Source organism: Scylla paramamosain, chromosome 7, assembly GCF_035594125.1.
Source record: "Scylla paramamosain isolate STU-SP2022 chromosome 7, ASM3559412v1, whole genome shotgun sequence".
NCBI lineage: Eukaryota > Metazoa > Arthropoda > Malacostraca > Decapoda > Portunidae > Scylla > Scylla paramamosain.
In genome coordinates this window covers 3,737,501-3,750,000 of record NC_087157.1, presented here as the reverse complement: position 1 = coordinate 3,750,000, position 12,500 = coordinate 3,737,501, and the positions used below count along the sequence as shown (strand labels likewise).

Sequence of the window (12,500 nt, the reverse complement as noted above, 5' to 3'; positions counted from 1 at the left end):
TCTTTTCACCTATACGTCTCTCTATCATACTATATTAAATTCTCTCTCTCTCTCTCTCTCTCTCTCTCTCTCTCTCTCTCTCTCTCTCTCTCTCTCTCTCTCTCTCTCTCTCTCTCTCTCTCTCTCTCTCCATGTATCATTGACACATCATAAACACGCACAGACACGTTTATCAATATATTCAACTATCTTGCTTTGTGTTTACTTACTATTCATCCACATGCAAGCAGACACAAGCGCATCAAACAATAACAGACAAGTACTGGCTAACTTCATACATACACACATACACACACGAGAAACCATGACGTATTTTACTCCCAAGAATGAATCCGACATCGAAATCCAGTTTGGTTGACTAGTGCGTACATGGAGCGGCGCATTGTCCCGGATTTTCAGTCTTTTGGGTCTGTCCTCATTTGTGCAAATAAGAGGCTTTGGTGGGTACCTTTTTCAATTCCCCTAAGACATTCCAAAGGCTTTCGATTGAGTCCGGCATAAATCTCTCCTTTCTAAAAAGTATTCTGTTTTGGATTTTTTTTCTCTCTCTCTCTCTCTCTCTCTCTCTCTCTCTCTCTCTCTCTCTCTCTCTCTCTCTCTCTCTCTCTCTCTCTCTGATGCTAATTTTCGGCAGTATTTCTTGAATTTTTACGTCCGTTTTATTTTCTCTTGTAGTAAAACGCCATAATTTTAGTTTCTTAATTTATGTGCTCTCTCTCTCTCTCTCTCTCTCTCTCTCTCTCTCTCTCTCTCTCTCTCTCTCTCTCTCTCTCTCTCTCTCTCTCTCTCTCTCTCTCTCTCATTCCTCTCCACTTTCATCTCGTTTCTCCACCCAGCCGATGTGTTTCTGCTGTGATGGATGGCCGCCATTCTCCTGAAATTATTACTAGTGGAGCTCCATAAGGTCAATTACTCTTTGTATTAGTGATATCACCCTGCCCACCTCCGCGCTAATTAATGTACTCGTACCTACATTTTATGGCGTCATTTGACAGGCTATTGAAACTGCGGACCAGTATCAACATATGACACGCAGCGCTTATGGTACATGTAGCGTGCCCCGGCAACATCCGTATGAGCGTTGAGTGTTAGAGAGGATTGCTTGTTTATTGTGGAAGTTCCTGTTTTGTAAAGTGTGATGGGTTATTAAGATAGCGCTGGTATTAAATTTGGGGTCCGTTTTGATTTGTGTCCTTTGGGTAATTGTTTTTATTGGGGGGGTGGCAGAATAATGGGCTTTTTTTTTTTTTGCTTTTTATATCCTTGGTTGTCATCTTTCATGCATAAAAAAAGCAACTAAAAAGATAACTGTTTATAAGTCATGTAGTATATGAGATAATCTTTTTCATCATTTTCATTTTTGTTTTCCGGAGTAGCAAATTAACGTTTTTTCTTATTTTTTTATGCCCTTGGTTAACCTCTTCCATGTATAGAAACTAAAAAAAAAATCTATAAACATCATCTAAAGTTCAAGCCATTCAAACCGGCATACGGAGAGAATCTTTTTAGTCTTCATTTCCTGTAAAACTGAATTGATGCATCACCAAGAAGACAAGTCCACATAAACCTTCACACGAACGCCCTCTCTCCTTTAACGCCACTCGCTCGACACCAGCGCGATACGTTGTACATCTTCGCCGCGTGCTGCACTACGAAGCAACACTGGAAATTTTACAGCCTCGGAGTCACAGTTAGGTATTTCCTCTCGCCTCTTTGGGCTTCTCTCTTGTCCCTGAGTTCTTCCCTGGAGTTGCTTTTTCTCTTGACGTTTAGCTCTTCATATTCTTAGAAAGGATAGAGATGACAGGTGAACATACGTGCTTATTTTATTCAGGGACTTCCACTTGGAGGACTGGTGGCTTCTTGTAGCTTCCCTCACGCTCTGTAGAAGGTGACGGCACTGACTGGTACAAGACTAAGTACAAAGAAAATGATAATAAAAATAATGTACTTAATTGCCACGCCTCAGAAAGTGAAATGGTTGGTAAGTTTAGTCTAATTTATACTCACAATTGCGTCCTTTATGTGCGTATTAAGTGCATGTACTAAATATGTTACTCTCTATTATGCCTCCCTCCTGTGTCCAAACCACTAATGCAAAGGGTTATGGATGTCATCGCTCCTTCATCCCACCTTAACTTAAGTTTTTGCAATAGTATGTTTTCTTATTCCATTTTCCTACTTATCAGGGGGATGGTTAGGGCCACAGAGGCTGTTGTGCGTGTTTGTGTGTTTGTATTAAAGTTCCACGGAAGCGTTTATAGTTTATGAAGACAATTAATGAACTTTTTCCAATTGATTACATATAAGAGTCATAGCTGTTTGTGTGTGTGTGTGTGTGTGTAAGTGTTCTATTTGTATTTTTAGTGATATGAATAGAGTTACATACTTTTTTTATTAACGTTATATTTTCGGTTCTGAGTTGCGAAAGTAGGTCAGTATATAATATTGCAAATCGATCTATAGATGAACAAATATTGAGATGAACCGATAAAAAAAAAAAAGAAAAAAAGAACGTAAACACACATAAAAGAGAACGCATGAATGGATAATCAAACCAATAAACAGTATAACCTTCCCAGTTGCGCATTATTTTACGAACCTAAATAGATACATGGATACATAACGTTGATGAATACGTAATTGAAATGTGCATAATCACCCCCCCAAAAAAAAAAAAAGAATAAATAAAAAAAAAACAAGGAACTGGTAATGAGGATAATGTCAAATAAAATAATAAATAACCTCACTAATTGCACAGCTGTTTCCGGAGTTGAATGAACGAATGAAATGCAGAGCGGTGACGAGTGAATAATGGAGGAGGAACGCATAACAACAAACACACGAGTGGGGAACAAAAACACATCAAACAAAATTAGTGTTTTTTTTTTCCCGACGTAATCAATTCACTACCAGCAGAGAGCTTCCAAACTTCAAATCACGTGTTAGTTAGCAGTAATAGAGTAGATGAATGAGATATGATTGTGTTGCGGGAGTATTTTTTTTTGTGTGATCTTGAGCAACAAAAAGGAAGAAGAAGAAAAAAGAGGAAACAACAAAAAGAAAGAAGAAGAAGTAGAAGAAGAAGAAGAACAACAACAACAATAACAAATAAAATGGTATATTGAGGTGCCAGTCCCAAAAGAGAAAGCCAAAAGAATGGATTTCTGATTCCTTAACGATGAAAAGTATCATTCTTAACTTGATAAAAGTCCTATAATGACACGTACATTAATGAAAAGATTAGATTGAATTAATTAATACCGAACAGCTGACGAGCAAGGACACAAGACCATAAATGATACAAAAACACCTATTACACACTCTCTCTCTCTCTCTCTCTCTCTCTCTCTCTCTCTCTCTCTCTCTCTCTCTCTCTCTCTCTCTCTCTCTCTCTCTCTCTCTCTCTCTCTCTCTCTCTCTCTCTCTCTCTCTCTCTCTCACCCCTTTACTCTGATGCCGGCAATGGCGCGGGTTCCTGCTTCACAAACACTGCACAATTACCATCTTGCAACAACACACACACACTAATCGCTTATTCACCTGTGTTTTTACCTCAAAATTTTCCCCCTTTTCGTTCTTTACATTCATCATTTCCTCTCTCTCACCTGTTTTTTATTCGCTCTTCGTATTGTTTCCAGTGCCTCGTTGTTCTTTTTTTTTTTTTTCCATCCCGGTGCACATTTATCCTTGTAGTCTTTCTTTTTGTTTCTTGTTTTGTTTCTGTAAGTAAAGTGAGCACCGAACTGAACCTCGGCGATTCAAAGAGAACAGAATGTGGAAGGAGAAACAAACGAAACAATACGAGAGAGCTCAAGGCTAGAGAGGAGAGAAGAGAAGAGAAGAGAAGAGAAGAGAAGAGTGATTGAGTGGCATGTCAAGAGAGGAGAAAAGAATAGGAAGAGAAGAAAAAAATAGAACGAGAGGAAAGAAAGAAACAGAAAAAAAAGAATGAAGGAAACAAAGGAAAAGAAAGGAAAAGAGAAGAAAGGAAGTTGAAAATGCCAGTAAAGTGTGAGAGAGGAAAGAAAGAAAAAGATGAAAGAAAAGAAAAAGAAAAAGAGAAAAAAAAGGAAACTGAAAATGTCAGTAAAGTGTTTCCATGTCTGTCTGTAAGAGAGAGAGAGAGAGAGAGAGAGAGAGAGAGAGAGAGAGAGAGAGAGAGAGAGAGAGAGAGAGAGAATGTTTCTATTGTGTTTGTTAAAGGGACAAGAGAAGAAGTGAAAAGACTAATGTTTAAAGAAGCGTAGAGTTGAGGCTGTCGTGTCTTCAAGGGAAGGGAAGGGAAGGGAAGGGGGGGGGGGCCGGCAAAGACAGACGTACAAGACACACACACACAGACACACACACACATGCTTTACGTACCAGTAACCCTGACGAGGAGCGAGGAAGCCTAGGAGAAAAGAAAAAACATACAATTAACATAAGATAAATACGAAAACTTCTGTAACTTTTCTACCATTGATCCACAACACCACTACACAAAAAAACAGATCACCAACTGGAATCATGAATAGAAATAATGACCTTCCCCAACTGTACGCCGAAGGAAGATGATAATGAGGGGTAGAATAAAGAGAAAAGGGAAGGGAAGGGAAGAGAAGCAGGAGGAGGAGGAGGAGGAGGAGGCGGCTAGTGTGTCACCTCTCTTTATTGTAGGTCGTGGAGACAGTGTGGCGGAGTTGGTGGTGGTGGTGGTGGTAGTGATGTCCTGTCCTTTCTCAGTGGGCGGGAGTTAGGACAGAGGAACGTAGGCAAAAGATGCGAAGGAAGGAAGGGAAGAAAGGGATGGATGGAAGGAAGGACAAATATAAGAATATAGAATAGAGGAAATGGAGGAAAGGGAACGAAGGACAAGGAAAAATAAGGAACAGGAAAGGAGATAGAGAGAAAAGATGAACAGGAAGAAGGATAGAGGGAGGAGAGAGAGGATAAAAAGGATAAAGGAGAGGAAGTAGGAATAAGAGAATGTAGCAGGAGAGGGAGGCAAGAAAGATGGAGGAAAGGGAGGAAGGGCAACAAGGATGCTGAGAGAGAGAGAGAGAGAGAGAGAGAGAGAGAGAGAGAGAGAGAGAGAGAGAGAGAGAGAGAGAGAGAGAGAGAGAGAGAGAGAGAGAGAGAGAGAGAGAGAGAGAGAGAGAGAGAGAGAGAGAGGAAAGGTAAAAGAAAACAAAAGAATAAAAAAAGACGAGGAGAGAGAAGAGGAGAAAAGAGGGTTGGAAGAAAGAGAGAGAGGAAGGGGAAGGAGGACTTAGGAAAGGAAGGAGGGGGAGTAAGAGGATAGAGAAAGACAGAGGAAAAGGCAAGGAGGTATAGACACATCGTGCAGAGAGAGAGAGAGAGAGAGAGAGAGAGAGAGAGAGAGAGAGAGAGAGAGAGAGAGAGAGAGAGAGAGAGAGTGAGTCTGGCTGGCTGAAGAGATAGTACTTGAAGAAAACCTCAGTTAATTCTCTCAAGTAGGGAGTGTCGAGCCATCAGTGCGCGGGAGAGAGAGTGTGATAGTGTGTGCGTGTGTGCCTCAGTGAAGGACGGGAGATAAAAGACAGGGAGAAAAGAAGGACGAGAGAAAGAAGAGCAGCGTAAGGAGACTGCTTGAAATTGAAGACGTATACCAGACATCCTGCAGGAGTTGTTAATACCTCAGTAGTGCAGGGGCAAATCCTTCTGAAGGCTTGAAAGAGGATGACCGAGAGCCTTAGAGAGAGAGAGAGAGAGAGAGAGAGAGAGAGAGAGAGAGAGAGAGAGAGAGAGAGAGAGAGAGAGAGAGAGAGAGAGAGAGAGAGAGAGAGAGAGAGAGAGAGAGAGAGAGAGTATAGGATGATGATGATGCTGCGTAGAATGTAAAAGAGGATATTGGAATGAGGAAGGAAGGAGAGCAAAGGAAAAATGATTAATAGGAACGACAAGCAATCAGAGAGAGAGAGAGAGAGAGAGAGAGAGAGAGAGAGAGAGAGAGAGAGAGAGAGAGAGAGAGAGAGAGAGAGAGAGCATTCTTCTCATCCGGACATCCTTCTTAAGTTAGCATCCTTCTCATCCTTTCCTAAACCTCTTTCTTCCTCGTCTCAACTCTGTACCTGTGTGTGGGAGGGACAGGCAGGCTAACTTCCTTAATCACCCTGATGCACAGTGCTCTCAGGACCACGGCGGACTTACTTCCTTCTCGTTTCTTATTTCCGAGTGGCGTTGCTTGAGGGAGGCGAGAAAGATTGAAGAGGCGAGGCGGCTTGGTGTCAGCGCCGCTACTCTCCAGCGCCTCTTGCAGCCACTCAAGAACACTAACTTTTCCTTGTGTGTGTGTGTGTGTGTGTGTGTGTGTGTGTGTGTGTGTGTGTGTGTGTGTGTGTGTGTGTGTGTGTCAGCTTAGTGTTGTGTGCGACCACTAATTGTAATGCCTTAGAGTCTTACGGACGTGACTTTTTTGCTTATTTCTTTGTTAAGAGTGAAATGTGTTCTTTATTTCGAAAACCTCAGCCCGTCTAATTAGTGAGACTTCTTCTAATTCTGATACTGATTCTTACTCCCATTTGGAACTAGAAATGTTGGAAAGAGACGCTCTCATATGAAGCAAGGGGAAAAGGGCAAATGTTACAGTGAGACATTGAATTTTTACACGAATTTTGACTTCTATTCAAGACCACAGATGTTGCAAAAAAAAAAAAAAAAAAAAAATCATCTGATGGAAAAAAACAGCAAATATTATTGTGTCCTTTTATCTGAAAACATGAATAGAGTCAAACATTTAACTATTAATCACATATGAAGTCGTTTCTCCGAAGTACGCATAGTCACAGCTGTGTAGCGATAAAGACTTCGTGGAAAAACAGGATTAACACAATAATACCTAACAAATCACGGCGATATTCCACGAAAGCTTCTCTCTTGCCAATAACAGTCGAGCAAGTGCAGTTTAATCAACATATTTTTATTTACTGGATAGGGAATGTGTATGGAATTTAGGGCTCCATCGCTATGTTCGGCACGCGGGGTCAAGGATGGGGAGGGGGGAGCTGGGAGGAGCTTCATGAGGGAGGGGGAGGGAGCGGCGGTCAGCAGGTCGTGAGTGGTGGGGAGGGGCAGCGTTATGGCGTTGTTAGCGGTGTTGCGGTGATGTCAAGTGGTGCAGGGAGGCAAGGGGAGACAGTGGTGTGGCGGTGTAGCGAGCTAGTGTGGCAGGGTTAATGATTTGACAGGGGTAGTGACGTGGCGCGACTAGTGACAGGGTAATGATGTGATGGGAGCAGTGACAGCAGTGTGGTGAACTCATCTGTGTGACAGGGTTAGTGATGTGGCAGGGGTTGTGGTGTGACAGGAAATGTAGTGTGGCGGGGACCAGTGGCAGGGTCAGTGTGGCAGGGACTGGTAGCAGGGTTAGTGTGGCAGGAGTGGTGGTGTGGCGGGGACGACTGCGTGGCGTAATTCAGCTTCAGAAATGTAAAAGGGGAAAAAAAAAGAAGCTCCGTTGTTGGGAAGATTAACCTGAGTTGGATTTTTGTCCCGGGTACGAAACATGGTGGATTACGTTCCGCCTCAAAAGTAAAATTGCTCTCGTATTTTTCTGCAGGATGATGTGTCGGTAAAAGAACATGATTGATCTGTTGTATTGTAAGACCAGGGCAAGAGTGATGTTCTTGAAAATACGCAGCCACGAATTAACATAAGGAGTTGCGCCATGCATTACTGTATATTTAGCGCGACCATAAAAGGAAAGTTATTCACTACGCTCATTTCAGTATACGGGGGATAGAGTACAGTAGATGGAGGTAGTAAAATACATAGATACACATAAGAATTGTAAGATAGATAGGCAGACAGCCAGATTGACTTACAAACAAATAAGAAGATAGATAAGTAGGCGTATAGATAGATAGATAAATAGACTGATAGATGGAACACTAGACGAATTAATCTCCCTTTAAGACTGAAGCGACGGAAAGTTCTGGGAGAAGATGTAATATTTGTGGTTGTTTTGACAGACTTGGAAAAGATTCTTAGCATAAGACCGTATTTTCTTTTCCTTTTTTTTTTTTATTAATATATGCACTATCAATCAGACTCTTGGTGCAGTGCAGGTCATACTGCCACTTAAGAAAGACTATAAAGAAGGAAGTAATTATAGTTTTTTTTTTCATCTTATAATTAGGAAATATTTAAACTTTTCCCCAAGATCTTCAATAATATATTAGGCAGAAATTTCGACAGGCGCAGCTTTCAAGGGAATGCTGCACCAAGGACCAGCAGAATGTATGTAATATGCTCATGCTCAGCTCTTTGCACAATATGAGTGTGCCGATGACTCTGTAGAAAACGAAGCACCACTGAAGACCTTATTTGAACAACGTATTAACGAACTCGTTCCAAGACTCCTCAAGACTGATCCAAACAGCACAGCTGAGGTTAGACCACAGGGACAGAGAAAGTCAGCATGAAGACAATAATATTACGATGGAGGTACAATGTCCACTGAACTATTTACATATCGTGTGAAATATAATGGAAAATGCTTCAACTATCTATTATTCACAGACGTCATTTTCATCCCGCAGGCCACAAAGGACTTGCATGAAACACTAACTGGTCGCGACAGCTAAAGTCTTCATCAAACTATGTTTAAAAACGTATTAAAAAAAAATGGTTTAATATTTATGCGTAAACCAACGTCATTAAGAATGAAGTGAAATTTTTGTTCTTGAAGTTGGTGAAAATAATTAAATCACGAGTTTAACATCAGTGCAAGTATGACAGGAGCGCGAGTCCTCAGATATTTATTGCCAACAACATAAATATAAAGACACTGGACATGTAACTAAAAATGGCAAGTAACAGCAGGAGCAAGAGGAATTACTGACAGCAGCTGCAAAAAGTAATAGTGGCAAGAAAGACCAGACGGAACACAGATGGAACTGAAAACTTAAGAAGCAATTTGTCTGATTGGCGCAGTACTGTGCTGATGAAGAAAGTTGGAGGAAGGTTTTTTTCTTGCAACTTACTTGATGGTTCTTCGTTTTATAGCATATATATATATATATATATATATATATATATATATATATATATATATATATATATATATATATATATATATATATATATATATATATATATATGTAGAGAGAGAGAGAGAGAGAGATATATATATATGTAGAGAGAGAGAGAGAGAGAGAGAGAGAGAGAGAGAGAGAGAGAGAGAGAGAGAGAGAGAGAGAGAGAGAGAGAGAGAGAGAGAGAGAGAGAGAGAGAGAGAGAGAGAGAGAGAATCCTTCATGAACTTAATTATAGTTTTGGAGTTTTGTCATGCAACACGTGCAGTGTCTCTGCAGGCTCATTTCGGCATTATTTTGCCTGTCCAGCCAAAGTGTCCTGACTGTCAGGCCGGGCACGTGGCTTCCTCTTCCAGAAATACGCAGACCAGAACATACGAGCACTGAGGCTGGCGTGGCGGTTAGAGGAGACTTGTGTTGGTGGAATATATTTTCTGAAATTCGGTAACATTCCACGACCGGGTTCGTTGGGTTCATTTTGAAAATTTTTGTAACGCTTACGTGAGCTGATCAAATATGAACCGCCTTGTGAAACTAAATGATTTATGTGTCGTGGTGGGATTTCCAGTTTGCTATAGCCTGCCCGTGTCTTTCTCTGTACGTTTATCGTGTATCGAATTAGCAGATGTAGTAATTCGCAGGCTTGTTATTAATTTAATTTAATTTGGCGGGATTTTAAAATCACATTATTGATTGCGGCTAATTGCTTTTTTTTATTTCTTTTTTTTTTTAGCGCGATTACCTGTCATATTGAGTGAACACCTTATCTTAAGGTGGTGAGAACACAGCGAGGGACGTCTCCAGTTTGCTATAGCCTGCCTGGGTCTTGACCAGAGTGTATTGCGGGACACGCTCTCCTCACGTAGTATTATATTTGCCCAACAGACTCACGAAACCAATTACCGTCATCGTTATTTGAGGATCTTGTTTAGAGAGACGAGTGGTTCTTGCCCTTGTCTTGCGCTAACCTCTTTCTCCGTGATAAGATTAGCGCCGCGGCTCTCAGTCCAGCAAGCCTCGGGGACGTTAAAGCCGAGCATCATGAGGTCAAGAGCCGCGAGTTCACGCACACATCGCCCACTGATCCCAAGAGCATTGCGCGGCGCCTCCTGCTGCAGACATCCATTGTTTGGAGAAGAGCCTGGAAATATTGGAAGAAATGGAGTTTTTAAAAGGACTTTGTTGTGGTGATTGAGATAACGTGTGCTTGTGAAGGCTGCTTTGGTGATGTGTGTGTGTGTGTGTGTGTGTGTGTGTGTGTGTGTTAAGTCAATTCTAATTTCACCTGTCAACATTCTTTTTTTTTTCTGCAAATAATTCCCATCATGATAAATTAGTTAGATTAGGTTAGGTTAGGAATATTTATCACTGAGAATTGCATGGAGGTTAGATTTGCTTGAGATAATCTTCGTGGGTGAAATTTACTCTTGTGATTACAACGAGTGTGTGTGTGTGTGTGTGTGTGTGTGTGTGTGTGTGTGTGTGTGAGTGTACAGAATTGAGTCAAGTTTATAATGTACACTTTTTTTTTACTAGATTATCATTTCTTCTAATTTATGTACACTGTTTACAAACTTCACTTCCTCTGTTAATACATTCTTCTGATCTATTGCTTTATTTGCAGAACTATTTCTACATATCTTTGTACCCTTTTTCTTTGTTCGCGACGTGTGTGTGTGTGTGTGTGTGTGTGTGTGTGTGTGTGTGTATCCGTTTGTCTCCTTAACACGTATCGGCTAAGGGGAGGCAGAAAGTGTGAATTCCCTGCGTCCTCCCCACATCACCAGCTTGTCGTCATTGTGAGTGTTGGTGGTGATGGTAGTGGTGATGGTGGTAACCCTTAGGAGGCGAGGGACGAGGCAGACGAGGCAAGGGAGGCTTTTATCAGTGTGAACCCGAGTTGGGGTGTGTGGGTGGATGGGTGAGCGTGGGAAGGACATCTTAAGCATTACACTGGTCATGTCAGGGCTTCAGGGCGAGGGCGAGGGCGAGGGGAGGGTGACTGACTGAAGGGGAGACTCGCGTGTTCACTATCAAGGAGTTTAATATTTTCTTGCACGTTTGTGATTATCAGCATTGTTAATTTATTTATAAGCAGGTGGACCGTAGATTGTGAAGGCAGTACTTGTCTTTTAACTGTTTCATTGCGATATACAGCAATTCACAATACTCAAAACAAGGTATTGAAATCTTTATAAGCATCTGCCAGAAAGAGGGGGATGGAAAGTGTAGATTTTGCAGTTTTTAGCCAGTATAATGTTTTGAGGAGGTTGCAGAATGCGAAATAGAATGTCTCAAATTGGTTAACGAATAAAGGAAGGTGCGCCAAGTAGTGTTCCTGGAAGCATTACTTTTGTGTAAGACTGTACGAATATACAGGAAAAAAAGACTGTATGCCCTGAATATTCTAAGATACAGAATACAACGAACCAGAAAAAAAAAAGAAGAAAAGGCACTGTCTTCATAATAACCCAAGAATAGGTAGGAACAAGCACATTAAGTATATGATAAAGACCATCATTAAGTGAGGCGTAAAATATATACACTAACTTTACCAGAAAATACAAGGTAGTGGCGGTGATGATGGCAGAGGTGGTGGTGCTGATGGCAGAGGTGGTGGTGATGATGGCGCTGTGAAGTGTGGGGAGGAGCAGGAGGTGTGGAAGGGAAGGCACTTTGAAGGTGTATGTATGTAGCAGGTGTGGAGGGGAGGAGGAGGAGGAAGAGGAGGAAGAGGAGGAGGAAGGGGCCGTGAAGGACGTGACAGGTGTGCCGGGAGAGATAACGAGACAATAACTTTAAATCTCCCGCAAATGCCACCGGACTTAGGGTAATAATTACAAGATCACTAAATTGCCGCGACGTGAGAGAGAGAGAGAGAGAGAGAGAGAGAGAGAGAGAGAGAGAGAGAGAGAGAGAGAGAGAGAGAGAGAGAGAGACAAAGGTTCTAGATAAATAAATAAAAATACTCACAAGGAAAAAGGAAATTAGTTGTTTTTAAATATTTTTGTGGCACGTTACGAGGGAGAGAGAGAGAGAGAGAGAGAGAGAGAGAGAGAGAGAGAGAGAGAGAGAGAGAGAGAGAGAGAGAGAGAATTATGTCTTGAAATCGAAACCGGTGTGTGTGAATGCAAAAAAAAAAAAAAAAAAAGGCTTGTTATTCCTTTCATTTTTTTTTTTTTTTGTGTTTTTGCGTTGAATTTCTGATATTCCAATTTTTCCTTCCTCTTCGTGTGAAACGGCTATATGTTATTTTTAGTGTTCCTGTGACTGTTTTTTTTATTTTCTTTTTATTTCAACTTTAGGCATATGCAAAATTTCCACTTCATATTTTTTCCCTTCCTTGTAAACTTAATTCTTATCATACTTATTATTGTCACGAACTATTTTTTTCCTTCTAATATTTTTCCCTGCTAATATTTTTCACTATGAAGTCATTGATTCTTCCACTTTACACGATGC

At 41.1% G+C, this 12,500-nt stretch overlaps 1 protein-coding gene across 12 annotated transcripts in view; it reads right to left on the bottom strand.

Moving 5' to 3' along the window:
• The window catches only part of LOC135101921 (uncharacterized), a 178,514-nt gene that overhangs the window by 93,513 nt on the left and 72,501 nt on the right, over window positions 1–12,500 (bottom strand). For all 12 annotated transcript variants that reach the window (XR_010269463.1, XM_064006291.1, XM_064006290.1 and 9 more), the window contains one exon: window positions 4,366–4,393. The gene's annotated coding sequence lies outside the window, so the exon portion shown is untranslated. The remainder of the gene's footprint in view (window positions 1–4,365; window positions 4,394–12,500) is intronic.